Below are 14,913 nucleotides of genomic sequence, written 5' to 3'. Positions count from 1 at the left end.
CCAGAGCCTGACGCGGGGCTCGAACTCACGGACCGCGAGATCGTGACCTGGCTGAAGTCGGACGCTTAACCGACTGCGCCACCCAGGCGCCCCTGCATTTCCTTAAATAGCCAATGATGTTGAGCATCTTTTCATGTGCTTATTAGCCACTTGTACATCTTCTTTGGAGAAATGCCTATTCTAATCTTTTGTCCATTTTTAATTGGATTATTTGTTTTTTATTGTTGGGTTGTGAAAAGCTTTTAAGCTAAAAAGTTATAGATAATTCAAAAATAATTTTGAAGAAAATGAAGTGAAATGGTATAGGGCCCTTCTTGTGTTTCAGGAGTTTGAGTAGAAGGGTTATGTGGAGGCTCAATGGACCCGGAAGGTGACATACTTCCATTTCCTGGTTGGGAGTGTCCAGAGAAAAACCCAGCCCATGAGGGAGTATAAAGAGCACAACTTCGGGGCGCCTGGGTGGCGCAGTCGGTTAAGCGTCCGACTTCAGCCAGGTCACGATCTCGCGGTCCGTGAGTTCGAGCCCCGCGTCGGGCTCTGGGCTGATGGCTCAGAGCCTGGAGCCTGTTTCTGATTCTGTGTCTCCCTCTCTCTCTGCCCCTCGCCCATTCATGCTCTGTCTCTCTCTGTCCCAAAAAAATAAATAAACGTTAAAAAAAAATAAATAAATAAAGAGCACAACTTCTTGGTGGAAAGCCGTGGGTTTGGGACGGGGTGAGGGATGACCAGTATCCAGGCTTCCTGGGGCATAGGGAATCAATTTTCTGTGTCAACCTGGCTAGGTTATAGTACCCAGCTTTTCCATCGAAAGCTAATCTAGGTGTTGCTGTGAAGGTATTTTGTAGATGTGGTTAACCTCTACAACCAGTTGAATTTAAGTAAAGGAGGTTATTCTCAATAATCATCCAATTAATTGAAGGAACTTAAGAACAAAACCGAGATTTCCCTGAGGAAGAAGACTAGTCAGTCTATAGACTATAGTCTCAGCCCCTGCCTGAGAGTTTTGAGCCTGCTGGCCTGCCTTACTGATGTCAGACTGGCCAGCCCGCACTGTCACATAAGCCAATTCCTTGAGATAACTCTTTATATATGAATATGTAGCCTACTGGTTTTGTTTCTCCGGAGAACCCCTACCGATACAGGGGGGAGGTAGATGTCTTGTCATGAACTTCCCATTTGAATCTATTGTAAACACCAGATGTGTCTGACAGAAGGGGAACTGAGACCCTCCTATCTCAGAAGAAACAGCATCCCATACCAGAGATGGGGGGCAGTGCAACTGCTCCCTGAAAACTGCTCCATCTGGATCATCATCTAGAAGCTCAAGTTTAATTATGGCTCCCATTGTTCTTTGTTTCATGTTTACAATCTCTTTTCTTGAGATAAAAAGGTTCCTTTCAGCCTCCTGTGCTCTTGTCCAATGGTCATGATCTTTTAGTTCAAGGCAATAAAAGGATAAATGATGCTTTCCAGATTTTCTTCAAGGTCTTTTTTTAATGTTTATTTCTTTCTGAGACAGAGAGAGACAGAGCATGAGCAGGGGAAGGGTAGAGAGAGAGGGAGACACAGAATTTGAAGCAGGCTCCAAGCTGTCAGCACAGAGCCCGACGCGGGGCTTGAACTCACAGGCCATGAGGTCATGACCTGAGCCAAAGTCGGATGCTCAACCGACTGAGCCACCCAGGCGCCCCTTCAAGGTCTTTGACTTGCACTCTGAAGGTCTTCAGCTCTTCATTTGCATGCTCATCTTGTCATTTGCTTCAGAACTTTCCTCTTCTTGCTCCAAGTGATAATCTGTCTGGACAGATAATTTTGCAAGAGACTCCATTTCTTTTTCTTGATAAAGTTTATCACTTCACGTCCTCTCCCCTGAAGATTTTGATCTGTACTTTTTCAGTGGAGGTTTGTTCAACCTGAAGACTTTTTTTTTAATTTTTACTTAAAAATATTATTTTTTAATGTTTATTTATTTTTGAGAGAGAGAGACAGAGTGCGAACAGGGGAGGGGCAAAGAGAGAGGGAGACACAGAATCCAAAGCAGGCTCCAGGCTCTGAGCTGTCAGCACAGAGCCCGACACGGGGCTCCAACCCACAAACTGGGAGATCATGACCTGAGCCAAAGCTGGATGCTCAACCAACTGAACCACCCAGTCGCCCCTCAACCTGAAGGCTTTTAAGATGATCTGTCCTGTTGGCTTTTCTGTTCCCTTCTTTAGCAGTGTTGATGTAGAATTGATGTCTCTCTCCATCTTGGATTTTTAAATGCGCACTCGACTTTTCAATATCAGCCAGTGTCCTCCTGGCTCTTCTTGTCTGGTCATAAATACTGTCTCCACCTCCTGATTCCAACTTATTATGTATGTTGCCTTCCCCAAGGGAAGCTGTTAGGTCTTTCATCTTTAGCCAACATTCCTCCAGAGACTTGATCTGACTCTTCACACAGGCCATGGAGTTCTGTATGAAGGCCCTAAACAAAAGGTGTTTTTGTTACCCGTATGGTTTTAAATTTGCTTTTGCTTTTTCCACTTGTACTTTTATAGATTTGGTTTCTTTTTATGGATTTGTGGTTTTTTTTCTTTTTTTATTTATTTGAGAGAGAGACAGAGAGCATGAGCAGGGGAGAAGGGCAGAGAGAACGAGAATGCCAAGCAGGCTCCACACTCAGTGTGGAGCCCCACGTGGGGCTCGATCCCATGACCCTGGGACCGTGACCTGAGCCGAAATCAAGAGTCAGACACTCAACCAACAGAGCCACCCAGGCTCCCCACAGATTTGGGTTTTTTTATGGATTTTGGATCTTTCTCATGAAAAAAGAGATGGGCTTATCTTGATCTAAATATTGAGGATTTTCTTTTCCTGGCTGGTTTGCTGTTAAGCAGAAGATGATCCAAATCATGGGGTTTGATGTATCAGGTCGTCAGTCACTTCTGGGCTTTTATCTTCTTTCACCTCAGGGTGAAACTGACGGGAACTTTCACTTTATGAGAACTATGTTGAATTGTTAATGGTATGCTCCTTGACTCTTGGTATAGAAAAAATTTTTTTCATTGACTGAAAAATTCTGCCTAAAACCAAGAGAACTGTTAACATACCTACCATCACTGCACACATGACTCTCTCCCTTGACTCTGGGAGAGTGACACTGGTCTCGTTCTGCATAGAACTCTACGGCATCTCCCAGTTTGCCAACGGCGCAGATTCAAGGCAGGATGAAACCCCTCCATGGCACCCAGGCTGCACAGAGCCCCCTGCTGTCACCGAGTCCTGCTGTGCCACATTGTGGAGAACACCGCGCAAGGTTCCTTCCAGAACCAAACCTGTCTGGCAACTGGGCAGACCAGAGTGAGAGGGTCAAGGGGGCACAGCCCTGTGTCAAATACCCTGATACCCTCAACCTTGTGCGGGGCTCCTTCTTTTCTCCTGCTTCCTTTTCCGCTGTGGCCCCCAGGAGGACTCATTCTATTCTCTGTGCACACTGCTCCCTCTGCCTGAAAGCACTTTCTCTTGCTGCCCATCCTGTAGTCACTGGGCCTAATCATCCCTGTGTCCCCAGTGCCCAGTGCAGGGCCTGGCACAGAATAAGTGCTCAATGCTCCACACATGTTCATGAAGAGAATGAATGGGTGAACGGATGAAAGAGGGACAAAGCCATCATTTGCTCTCCCTGCAGATTTACACATAATGCTCACTGTGTTGCCTCAGCAGATGGTTCCCTTAGGAGAGCTTAAAACTCCTTTCAGAACCGAGTGCCAGATGGTGGAGAGAAGGGGAGGAGGTGGCAGCCCTGTCCTGGCTCCCCATTCCCCCTGCCACCCCCAGTAAGAGACTTTGAACAGGTTAGCTAACCTCTCTGAGTGTCCTTTCCTCATCTGTAAGCGGGGAGAGCAAAGCCTGCCTCCTGCCATGTTATGAGGATTAACACAAGGGCCGATAGAAAGCCCTGCAAGTAAGGAGTTCAAAACATTTTAGTGAACTTTTTGATTCCATTATCAAGGTATTTAGCAACTCTTTCCATTCATCAAGTATTCCATTATTCCATGCAGGTTTAGCAAGAGCCTCATGGTAAAATAGCTTATATACTTAAGAAAAAAAGAGATAAAATTCTCTTTACTGTTAAGATTATATACCGAGTAAACATAAGAGACTCTAGTAAAAACTACTAGAAGTAATGAGAGAATTGGAAAAAGTGACAGCATATAAGATAAACATAGAAAGCAAAAAGAAAAAAATTTTTAAGAACATTTTATGTTGAGGGGCACCTTGCTGACTCAGAAGAGCATGACTCCTGATCTTGGAGCTGTGAGTTCGAGCCCCATGTTAGGTGTAGAGATAACTTTTTTTTTTTTTAATTTTTTTTTTTTAACGTTTATTTATTTATTTTTGGGACAGAGAGAGACAGAGCATGAACGGGGGAGGGGCAGAGAGAGAGGGAGACACAGAATCGGAAACAGGCTCCAGGCTCTGAGCCATCAGCCCAGAGCCCGACGCGGGGCTCGAACTCACGGACCGCGAGATCGTGACCTGGCTGAAGTCGGACGCTTAACCGACTGCGCCACCCAGGCGCCCCGAGATAACTTTAAAAAATAAAACCCTGGGGTACCTGGATGGCTCAGTCAGTTAAGTGTCTGACTTTAGCTCAGGTCATGATCTCATGGCTCTTGAGTTCAAGTCCCACATCAGGCTGTGTGCTGACAGCTCAGAGCTGGAGCCTACTTTGGATTCTGTGTCTCCCTCTCTCTCTGTTCTTCCCCTGCTCGTGCTCTCTTTCTCTCTCTCTCAAAAATAAATAAATATTAAAAAATAAAAATTAAAAAAAAACCCCTAAAACAAAAAAGAACAAAAAAACTTTTATGTTGAGGTATAAAAAACAGCAGCAGATTTTTGGCTCCCCTTTTCCGCCGGTCCCTCCTCCTCCGGAAGCTTAGTGCCCAGGCCTGGTTGGTTGAGAAGTTCTTCACCCCCTTTATACATTTGTTCTTGGGTGGACAGGGAGGCTATTTCATCTAGATTTTCCAGTTGCTCTCCGCGGGAGCACCCACTGCTAAAAGCTGCTGTCTCGTACTTGGATGCAAAGGTGTCAGTCTTTTCTTCCACTCTTCGAGTGAGGACTCAGAAACAAAATTGGGAGGAAAACTTCCTCTAGAGCAACCAAAACTATGAAATACTTCAGAATACACTTAGGAAAAGTATAGAATCTATAAAGGGAAAACCATAAAATTGTATTAAAAAATATAAAATGAGATTTGAATGAATGAAAAGACATGCCATGTTCTTGGACAGGAAGATAGAAATTCATAAAATTGTCAATTCTCCAAAATTACTATGTAAATTTAATTTAATTCCAACTGTAACACTAACAAATTTCTTTCTTCCCCCCTTCTCATCCTCTTTCTTCTTCTTCGTTCTCCTTCTCCTCCTTGCCCCTGCTCCTGCCGCTCCCCTCCCCTATCCCTTTCCCCTCCCCTCCCCTTCACCTCCCCCTTTTCTTTCTCCGTTTTATTCTTCTTTCAGAGTTGACAAAAGGAAGTATGAAAAATGAGAACAGAGGAGGAGCCTTGCTCTCTAGAAAACAGAATTGACTAGAAAGCCAGTGTAATCAGAGCACTGATTGCTAGTTTATCCCCCAAATTCACTCTTCTTCTCCTTCCTTAGTAGAATCCTAGATTTACATTGGGACACATAGCCACTTGGAATTAGGACCACCTCTCTCAGCATATCTTCCAGCTTATTGCGGCCATGTGAGTAAGTTCTGGCAAATGAGATATAAGAGGTGTCCTGTGCAACTTCAGGAAATGTCTTTTGAGGGAGAGACATATCTTTCTTCGTCCCTTTCACCTTCTGTTGATCGAAAGGCAGCCATATGGCTGAAGCTTGAGTGGCCATCTTGGACCATGAGAGAAAAGTCATGTGTTGAGGATGGTGGAACAGGAGAAAAAGAGCCTGGGTCCCTGAAATTGTGGGGGGTCAAGCCAGCTCTAGATTACTTATCTCTGGACTAAATCTATGTGAGAGAGAAATAGATTTTTATTTAGTTTAAGCCACCATCACGTTAATTTTTCTGTCATAGGTAAACCTATTTCTTTTTTTTTTTATTTTTTTAAACGTTTATTTATTTTTGAGACAGAGAGAGACAGAGCATGAATGGGGGAGGGTCAGAGAGAGAGGGAGACACAGAATCTGAAACAGGCTCCAGGCTCTGAGCGGTCAGCACAGAGCCCGACGCGGGGCTCGAACTCACGGACCGCAAGATCATGACCTGAGCCGAAGTCGGACGCTTAACCGACTGAGCCACCCAGGCGCCCCGGTAAACCTATTTCTAATTAATGTTGAATTTGGTATCTAGGAATAGATCACTGCAAGTAACAAAACTGAGGTGCTTAATTAATGAGTGCATTGGGTTGCAGATGGCAAGGACTCAGGCACTGCAGACTGGAAAGCTTGCGACTCTTGTTATACAGTAGTAAAACATTTGATCCAAAGATTGTGTGTTAGTTGCCTATTACTGTGTGGCAAACCATCCCCGAACTTAAAGGGTTAAGACAATGAACATTTTACTACCTCTCACAATTCTGTGCATTGAAGGGTGATGGTTCCAACTGGGTGGCTCTTCTGCCGGTCTCACAAGGGTCTTTGATGAGTCAGATGGTGGCTGGGAAGGGAATATCCAAGATGCCTTCACTTATATGTGTGGGTGGGATGGCTAGAAGGGCTGTGACCTCTTTCTCCATCCATGTGACTTAGCTTGGGCTTCTTTACATGGCAGCTGGATCCCAAGTAGACAAAAGTGAAAGCTGCCAGACCTTCTTAAGGCTTAAAGTTAGTCACAGGACCAGCCCAGATTTCAAGGGAGGGTACTACACAGGTTGTGAATACTGGAAGGGGTGATTCATTGAGTGGTAAGCTTCAAATACTAGCTACCCCATCTTGAAAGGCAGATCATAGGCTACCTGAGGTTGTGGCAATGCAGTGTAATAATGTAGAAAGGTAGAGAAATTTAGAATGTTGATGTTTTCCAGCTCTTTCTTGCTACTTCTAGCAAAATCCTGCTGGAGAGAAAGAAATAACGAAACTCAAACTAGAGCTAGCCACTCTGTACAGCTTTACTAAGGGAGGAACTCTGCTATTACCTATAATCTGGGTGGACCAAGAATCCTTTAATTTTGAGTATTGTAGAGTTTAAAAAGCCAATTGCTTCTGCACTGAAGCACTTCGGTTTGTTAACTGCACAGTGGCAGCTTTAGGAGGAGATAAGACAAGTACCCTCTTCAGAAAAGCAGTGAGCCTGTTGGCAAGGAAGGATGGTGCTTTCCCACCCACGCGTATTGTTTCAAATGGTCTGAAGAGAGCCATCATCCAGCTGGAGGAATGAGTGATAAGGAAAAGATCAGAGTCTTCAGGCTCGAAAACCGTGTCTAGATGAGGTCTTTGGCTGTGGTTACTCACACTGAAACTGACCAGAACCAAATAGACCAAAGGTCTACTAAATTTTTTAAGGAATTGTGCTATCAAGGAAACCCCAAACCCAGCCCGCAGAAGCCTCTGGTTGCTCACCCCTCACCATACTCCTTGGACCCTTGAACCTGCACCAGCAGGAAGTGGACTTGGATGACTGAATTTTTCAAAAAAGGTGTGTTGTCTTATGTCTTCATGGATATGGCTCTCCAGCCTTGCGCTTGTATGCTACTTCTCAGAAATGTGGCCTATCTAGGAATTAAAGGAGGGCTACTGATTTACCTATTAGTTTAACCAAGTTTTACCAAATGCTTCTTTGTGTCAGATATTGGGTTAGTGCTGGGATGCAGTTGTGAGGGAAAGGAGAGGCAGCTGAGAATCTAGAAGGCCTGGTAGGACCTGTACTCACTCAGACTCATCATCCACAGCTATGTCTCCTCAGTGAGGGCCTTTTGAAGGACTCCAGAAGTTTCCACATCTGTCCCTGTTGCTGATTCCAGTGATGTGTATCTTGGTCGCACCAACTTCCTTGGTCAGTCTGGTTGGATTTTTCCCCGCCATCAACATTTCCAATACACTGGTTAGACAGTGTGCAGAGGTTAGGACTCATGGACCTGGTGCCGTCAGACTGAATATCCCTAAGACCTGACTATGCAAGGCAGTGGCTTGCAATGCATTGTACCATGGCCCTTTTACACACATATCCTGTCTAGGCAACCCATTCCACTTCCAAAGGGGAAGAAAGCCTGATGATAACAGAAAGTATTTTGGGGATTACATTTTAGTGTTATGCTTTAGCAGTAGGGGTACGGGTACTTTCAATATGAACTCTAACACATTTGTCTTCTGGTCGTAAAAAATGGCATACATCCCAGTCCTTTACAGATAAGTGTGCCTGATCAGGAGGAACTTTCAGAAATGGCCTGTATTAGGCAGTTTCTTGTTGTACACGCAGAAAGCTGGCTCTAGCTTAAGCAAAAAGTATGTTCTCACTCTTTGCTCCAGGCTCTGTGTGTATTGCATTCTTTCCTACCCGCCAGCTCCAGGAGGAAAAAATCCCAGGGAAGGATTCTGACTGGCCCAGCTTCTGTCATGTGCCCATATAGGGCAAGTTCTGTTTCCAAAATGAAGAGGTAGGAGGGGAGGAAGGGCTGCTGGGAACAATAGCCAATACATTTGGGTTTAGACAACAAGACTCCTGGGAACAGAACTTTATTTAGGAAGAAGTCGTTTGGCTCCTTTGATGAGGTAAATGTAGGGTAAATAGATAACAATATTCTAAGTAAAGGATGACACTGGACTCTGGTGTCTTGAAAAAGACATCCCATCTTCACACCCCTTGATCTGGTTTCTGGGGAGGAAGTGGGAAAATTTGCTAGAGCCTCCCAGAAGCAGTGAGGTCACACTGTTACAACATTCTTGGTTGGTGGAATCTTACTGAGTGAACTCTGCCTGCAGGAAAAGACACCAAGGCCCCAGTTCCCTCACATGAGCAATACCAGAACACAGGGTGCGGTTCTGCCACAGCTCGTGGCTGGAGTTAGAGCTCTGTACTCCACCTCTCCATATAGAAAATATTTATGTTTCGAGAACAGTAACTGAACACAAGAGGGAATTCAAAGAACTCAGTGCCCATCAAGTTCAGAATGATGCCCACAGGAGGAGGGCCTGACCCCTTGGAAGGTCCCTGTGGCCTGTGCAAGGATCTGAATCAGCACGAGTGTCATGCGAGCAACAATCAAGGGTGCCTTCACAAGCACTAGAACAAGATGGCGAGAAGTGGATAAATTTTGCATGCACTTTGGAGTTTTTAATTAGCTGGTTGATGGACTGAGTGTAGATCCTGAGGGAAAGGGAGAATTTAGGAAGGCTCTTAGGTGTCTAACTTGAAGTGGAGGCATTTGCATATATATGAATTTTATATAAATATTAAACACATATACTTATGTACATATGCATTTGTTTAAACACGGACAAAATATTTCTAGAGGGCTATGTAAGAATTTCCATGGGAGATGTGGTAGATTGCAAAAAAATGGTCACAAATTCCTCCCAGTCCTTGTGTGTGTAGCCTTTTGCAATGTGACTGTGCTGTTCTCCCATCAAGAGGTGGAGTCTGTTTTTGCCCACTCTCAAAGCTGTCTGGCCGGTTACCTGCTTTAACCAATAGAATGCCACTGAAGTGATGTCAGAGCTCTGGGCCTAGGAAGCCTTGCAGTTTCCGTTCTTACCACCACGCAAAGAAGCTTCCTTGAAGATGAGAGTGATCACGGGGAAAGAGAGGCCCCCAGACAGCCGGCCTGAACAGTCACACCTGTGAGTGAGGCCATCTTAGGCCTATAGCCTCAATCCATCAGCCAAAAAACTGAAGCAGCATGATTCACCCCAGGCAAGGCCAGCAGAAGCCCTGCCCAGCTGGGTCCAGCCCAAATCACTGACCCACAGAGTCGTGAGCAAATACAGTGGTTGTTGCTTTAAGCCACTGAGTTTGGACCAATTTATTGCACAATAATAGATAAGTGTTATAGCCGGGAACTGAGTGCCTAAAGAACAGGAGGAGGGGAGATTTTCATTCACCCTTTGGTGTCATTTGAATTTTGAAACTTGTGAATAGATTACCTATTAATTCTCAAAAACTTGTTGTCATTTTTGCATAAGCCTCTTATTTTGAACATAAAGAGTATAGTTTTTAATTGATCATTGATTTTTTAAAAATGTTTATTTTTGAGAGAGAGAGAGAGAGAAGGAAACAGAGCGAGCTGAGCAGGGCAGAGAGAGAGAGAGGGAGACACAGAATCCAAAGCAGGCTCCAGGCTCTGAGCTGTCACCAGAGAGCCTGACGCAAGGCTTAAACCAGACTATGAGATCATGACCTGAGCTGAAGTTGGATGCTTAACCGATGGAGTCACCCAGATGCCCCTGACCATTGATTTTTTAATAAACTTTTCTTGAGGCACAGCATACTTACAGATAAGTACACAAATCATAGTACAGTTTGATGGACTTTCACAAAATGAGCCCTACCTTGTGTAACTGGCACCCAGATCAAGAAACACCACCAGTCTCCTTTATGACCCTCCTATTTGCTACCCACAAGGAGTATGTGTATATATGTTTATTTATATTGTATTTACATACTGGGGGTACCTGGTGGCTCAGTAAGTTGAGCGTCTGACTTTGGCTCAGGTCACGATCTCACAGTTTGTGAGCTCGAGTCCTGCACTGGGCTCTGTGCTGACATTCAGAGCCTGGAGCCTGCTTCAGATTCTGTGTCTCCCTCTCTCTCTGCCCCTCCCCGGCTCACACTCTGTCTCTCTCAAAAGTAAATAAATAAACATTAAAAAAAAACTATATTGTATTTACATACTTATATATGTATTTACATATATAATTTTTTAGTTTTTTATTTATTTAGAAAAGCAGTTTCTTTTCTTCCCCACGAAATACATTTGAGCAAGTATTTAAAGAATGTCATTTTAAAGGCACATCAGGTTATCTGCCTTCACAGAACACCCGCAGATCTCCATCTGGCCCTTCTGCTTTAGCAGGGTGAACACATCTGAGCTGTTCCTGGTGGAAGCCAAACCCCTGCAGTTGGGAAGATGCATTACTTCCCTCTTGTGGCCATATTTGGTTACTGCACCGAAGCTGGGCACGGGGGGTCAGTGCAGGACTTTTCCAAAGCTTAAGCCAAGGTGCAGAACCTGATAAAGTGGCCTCTGTTCTGGGCTGGCATTTTTAGAGCACTCCTTATAGCCAACGTGACTGACCTTCCCCAGCATGGGTAGTACCTATAAAGTTAGCCCTGTGGTTGGTAGATGATTTCCACTAGCAGTCTGTCCTTCATGGGGAGGAGATAGTTAGGATGGGGAGTGGGGAGGGGCAACTGAAGGTTCCTCCTAAAGAACAACCGTTGTTAGAGATTGTGGCCTTGGAATTCTCAGAACACAGTATTTGGGAGGACACTAGACGTGTCTATGTGGCTGAAGCCATGAAGCCCCATTTCTCTGGAGCTTCTCCCTCCTCTCAGGTCCTGTGGGAGAAGGTGAGGTGTGTAGGAGGCTTCAATAAAAACTGGGGGCTCGTCCCGGATCCTCAGGTTTCTGGGGTACCTCCCACCCAGGTGAGCAGACAGGAACGAACACATACCAAGTCCCATGGAAAGCTGTGGAGAGCTTCTGACAAGGAAATGGTGTGATGTGATTTCTGTTTTTAAAAGTTCACTCTTGGGGCACCTGGGTGATTCAGTTGGTTAAACTCCCGACTCTTGGTTTTGGCTCAGGTCATGGTCTCACGGTTGATGGGATGGAGCCCCACATCTGGCTCTGGCTCCTGGCCCCGAGCCTGCTTGGGATCCTCTCTTCCTCTCTCTGCCCCTCCCCCACTTGTATGTACCCTCTCTCTCTCAAAATAAATAAAATTTAAAAAAAAAAAAAAAAAGGTTCACTCTTTGGGGAGATGGAAGGAACTGGTGATTTCTTGAAAGAAGACCTGGTAAAGGAAGGGCCATGAGGAGTGGGCCCACTGGGGAGGTCTCCATAAGTAGACCTGGCCACTGCTCTAAAGACCTTGACTCTCACCTCTCACACCTGGCGCTTAATCAACATGCAAGCTGAGGAGCAGGCTGATCCAGAGGACAGAACCGGTTGCAATCTGTAAATAGTGACATCGGTCAATTTTAGGTTATGTCTGCTTCACTGTCGCTATCTTTCCGTTTCCTCCTTGTGTGATATTTTGTCATGCAAAAAGGTTATAGGACACTTACCACTAGCCCTACTCAGCAGTGCAGACATTAAATAGGACACGAAAAGGGGAACCATACAGGCAGAGAGTAGGGGACAAGCAGCCCCTGGAACGCACTTCTCACTGCCCTGTCGCCAGAGTCGCAGTAGAAAGGGCCCTGTTCCAGTAATGTTGAGATGGCGGAGGAACACACTTGGCTGGCATGAGTGATGAAGACAGAAGGGATTTTTTTTAAATGTTTATGCATTTGTTTTGACTAAGACTTAATATTTTAATTTTTTAAAAATGTATTTGTCAAAATGTCACATGCGATTTATGGAACAAACCATAAAATGCTGTGCAATGAAGTCAATGATGGAAGAGCCGAAGATTCGTATGTGCAAGAATGATTCCCAGTTCATCACAAGCCTCAATCACAACTTTGTCAGCAGCGGAGCCGGAAGGAGCGGCTATGCCACAGCACTCCTGTTTAGCTCTGTCTACGTTACCCCTGAAAGGAAAGAAGGCATCGGAGCTGATAGAAACTTCATTAGGTTTCTCAACCCATTCCTTCTTCTCTGCTTCAGTTAGTAGTAGTTCAGGGACTTCCTCAAACAGTACCTTCCACTTTACCAAATCTTCATCCTCGCCTATGGTTCTGGTAACACACTGATCAATGGCATTGGAGATTTCTGCTCTCTTCACTCCAGTTTTTTTTTTTTTTTTTAATTTTTTTTTTTCAACGTTTATTTATTTTTGGGACAGAGAGAGACAGAGCATGAACGGGGGAGGGGCAGAGAGAGAGGGAGACACAGAATCGGAAACAGGCTCCAGGCTCTGAGCCATCAGCCCAGAGCCCGACGCGGGGCTCGAACTCACGGACCGCGAGATCGTGACCTGGCTGAAGTCAGACGCTTAACCGACTGCGCCACCCAGGCGCCCCTTCACTCCAGTTTTAAACTTCATTGGAAACACTTGTGGATAATGTCTAAGCCACCAACAGTTTGCCTTATCCACTGCAAGGTCGTGCAGTGTATTCGGGACTGCTGTCCTGCTCCAAAACCGATAACCTGACCATTCCTGGCATAGCACACGGAGTTAGACTGCGTGTACTTCGCGGCATTGGTGGCTACAATGAAGTCTCTGAGCGCAGACGCTGGCAAATCTTTATTCTCGATCACAACATTGCTAAACGATGACCTGTCGATGACGCCATTATTTCTCTTCTGACTTAAACGAAGACCCAAGAGGGTTGGAACTTCGTTTTCATCTGGACTGTGAGACTGGTCCAGCTGAAGAACACAGTAGTTCCCACTTTTCTTTTTGGAAAGTATTTTCAGAGCTTCATCTTCATATCCTAGGGCAACAATACCATCCGATACCTCTCCGGAGATAATTTTGGCAGTAGGGACATCACAAATATCAGATAATGCAACAAAGTCACCAAATGAAGACATCCTGTCAGCCCCTCTTGCTCTTGCATATGCAGTTGATATGAGCGTAAGGGTTGTTGTTTTTTTAAATATTTTTGAGAGAGAGAGAGACAGAGAGAGAGAGAATCCCACGCAGGCTCTGCACTGTCAGCACAGAGCCCAACACGGGGCTTGAACCCACAAACTGTGAGATCATGACCTGAGCTGAAGTCGGATGCTTAACCAACTGAGCCACCCAGGCGCCCCAGAGTGTAAGGGTTTTATACAGATCGTAGACCATGCAGACTTTGGCCTCATCTTCACTTGGTGGAATTTCCAACAGCAGTACCTGATGGGCTAACATGTTTGAAAGAGGCAGCAGCAGGAATGTCTAAAGCTTCTTTGAGTTCCTTCACTATATACAAATTTATAAATCCAGGGGCTCCATTTAGAACTGTGATGGGAAGATTGGGCTTCAGCGCTTTTGATGAGGAGTTTGGTGAGCATTCATTCCATACCTCAAGGGTATCTGAGATATTCCTTTACTATACTGTGTCCTGAAGTAATCTGAAATTGCTTCCTCATATTGTGCCGTACGAGTGAAAGCCTTCAAGGCTCAATGGCGTCTAGTCTCCAAGCAGGTGTCTTAACTGTCGGAGTTCTGCATCTCTGCGGACGTGGCCACATAGTCCTCGGGTTCACATACTACTGTCACTCGAGCATGGTTTTCGGCTGCTGCTCTCAGGAGGGTTACTCCACCAGTATCAATCTGCTCAACAGTTACATCTGGAGAAGCCACTGTCTTCACAAAGGGATACAGATTACAGACGACAACCCTGATAAGATTGAAGTCAAGTCTGGCCATGTCAGCATTACCTTCTGGGATATTATGAGCCAAGATACTGGCATGGACTGCAGGATGCAAGGTTTTCACACGGCCCCCTAACATTTCAGGAAATCCCGTCAGCTCAGAGACATCTCTGACTGCCAGACCAGCATCCCTGAGAGCTTTTGCAGTCCCTCCAGAAGCGATCAGATTCACACCAACAGAAGTTAGGTTTCTGGCAAATTCCACGAGGCCCGTTTTGTCAGAGACACTAAACTAGGCAAGCTGGCCTGGTGCCATGGCTGCGGGTGGCAGGGTGGGGAGTGAATGAGGGCAGCTGTGGCGATGCCAAATGCAGAAGGGCACAGAGTGGCCAGAACACGCACGATCAGGCAGGCTAATGTTTATTTATTTTTGAGAGACAGAAAAAGAGAGAGAGCACGAGCAGGAAAGGGATTGAGAGAGAGGGGACAGAGGATCCTAATCAGGATCTATACTGAC

At 45.4% G+C, this 14,913-nt stretch overlaps 1 pseudogene; it reads right to left on the bottom strand.

The window, feature by feature from the left end:
• Positions 1-12,472: 12,472 nt before the first annotated feature.
• Positions 12,473-14,712, bottom strand: LOC112865538 (bifunctional purine biosynthesis protein ATIC-like; annotated as a pseudogene).
• Positions 14,713-14,913: the final 201 nt, after the last annotated feature.

Source organism: Puma concolor, chromosome D1, assembly GCF_028749965.1.
Source record: "Puma concolor isolate L17-30 chromosome D1, mPumCon1.1.hap2, whole genome shotgun sequence".
Classification (NCBI taxonomy): Eukaryota; Metazoa; Chordata; class Mammalia; order Carnivora; family Felidae; genus Puma; species Puma concolor.
This window is presented reverse-complemented; position numbering and strand designations above follow the sequence as displayed.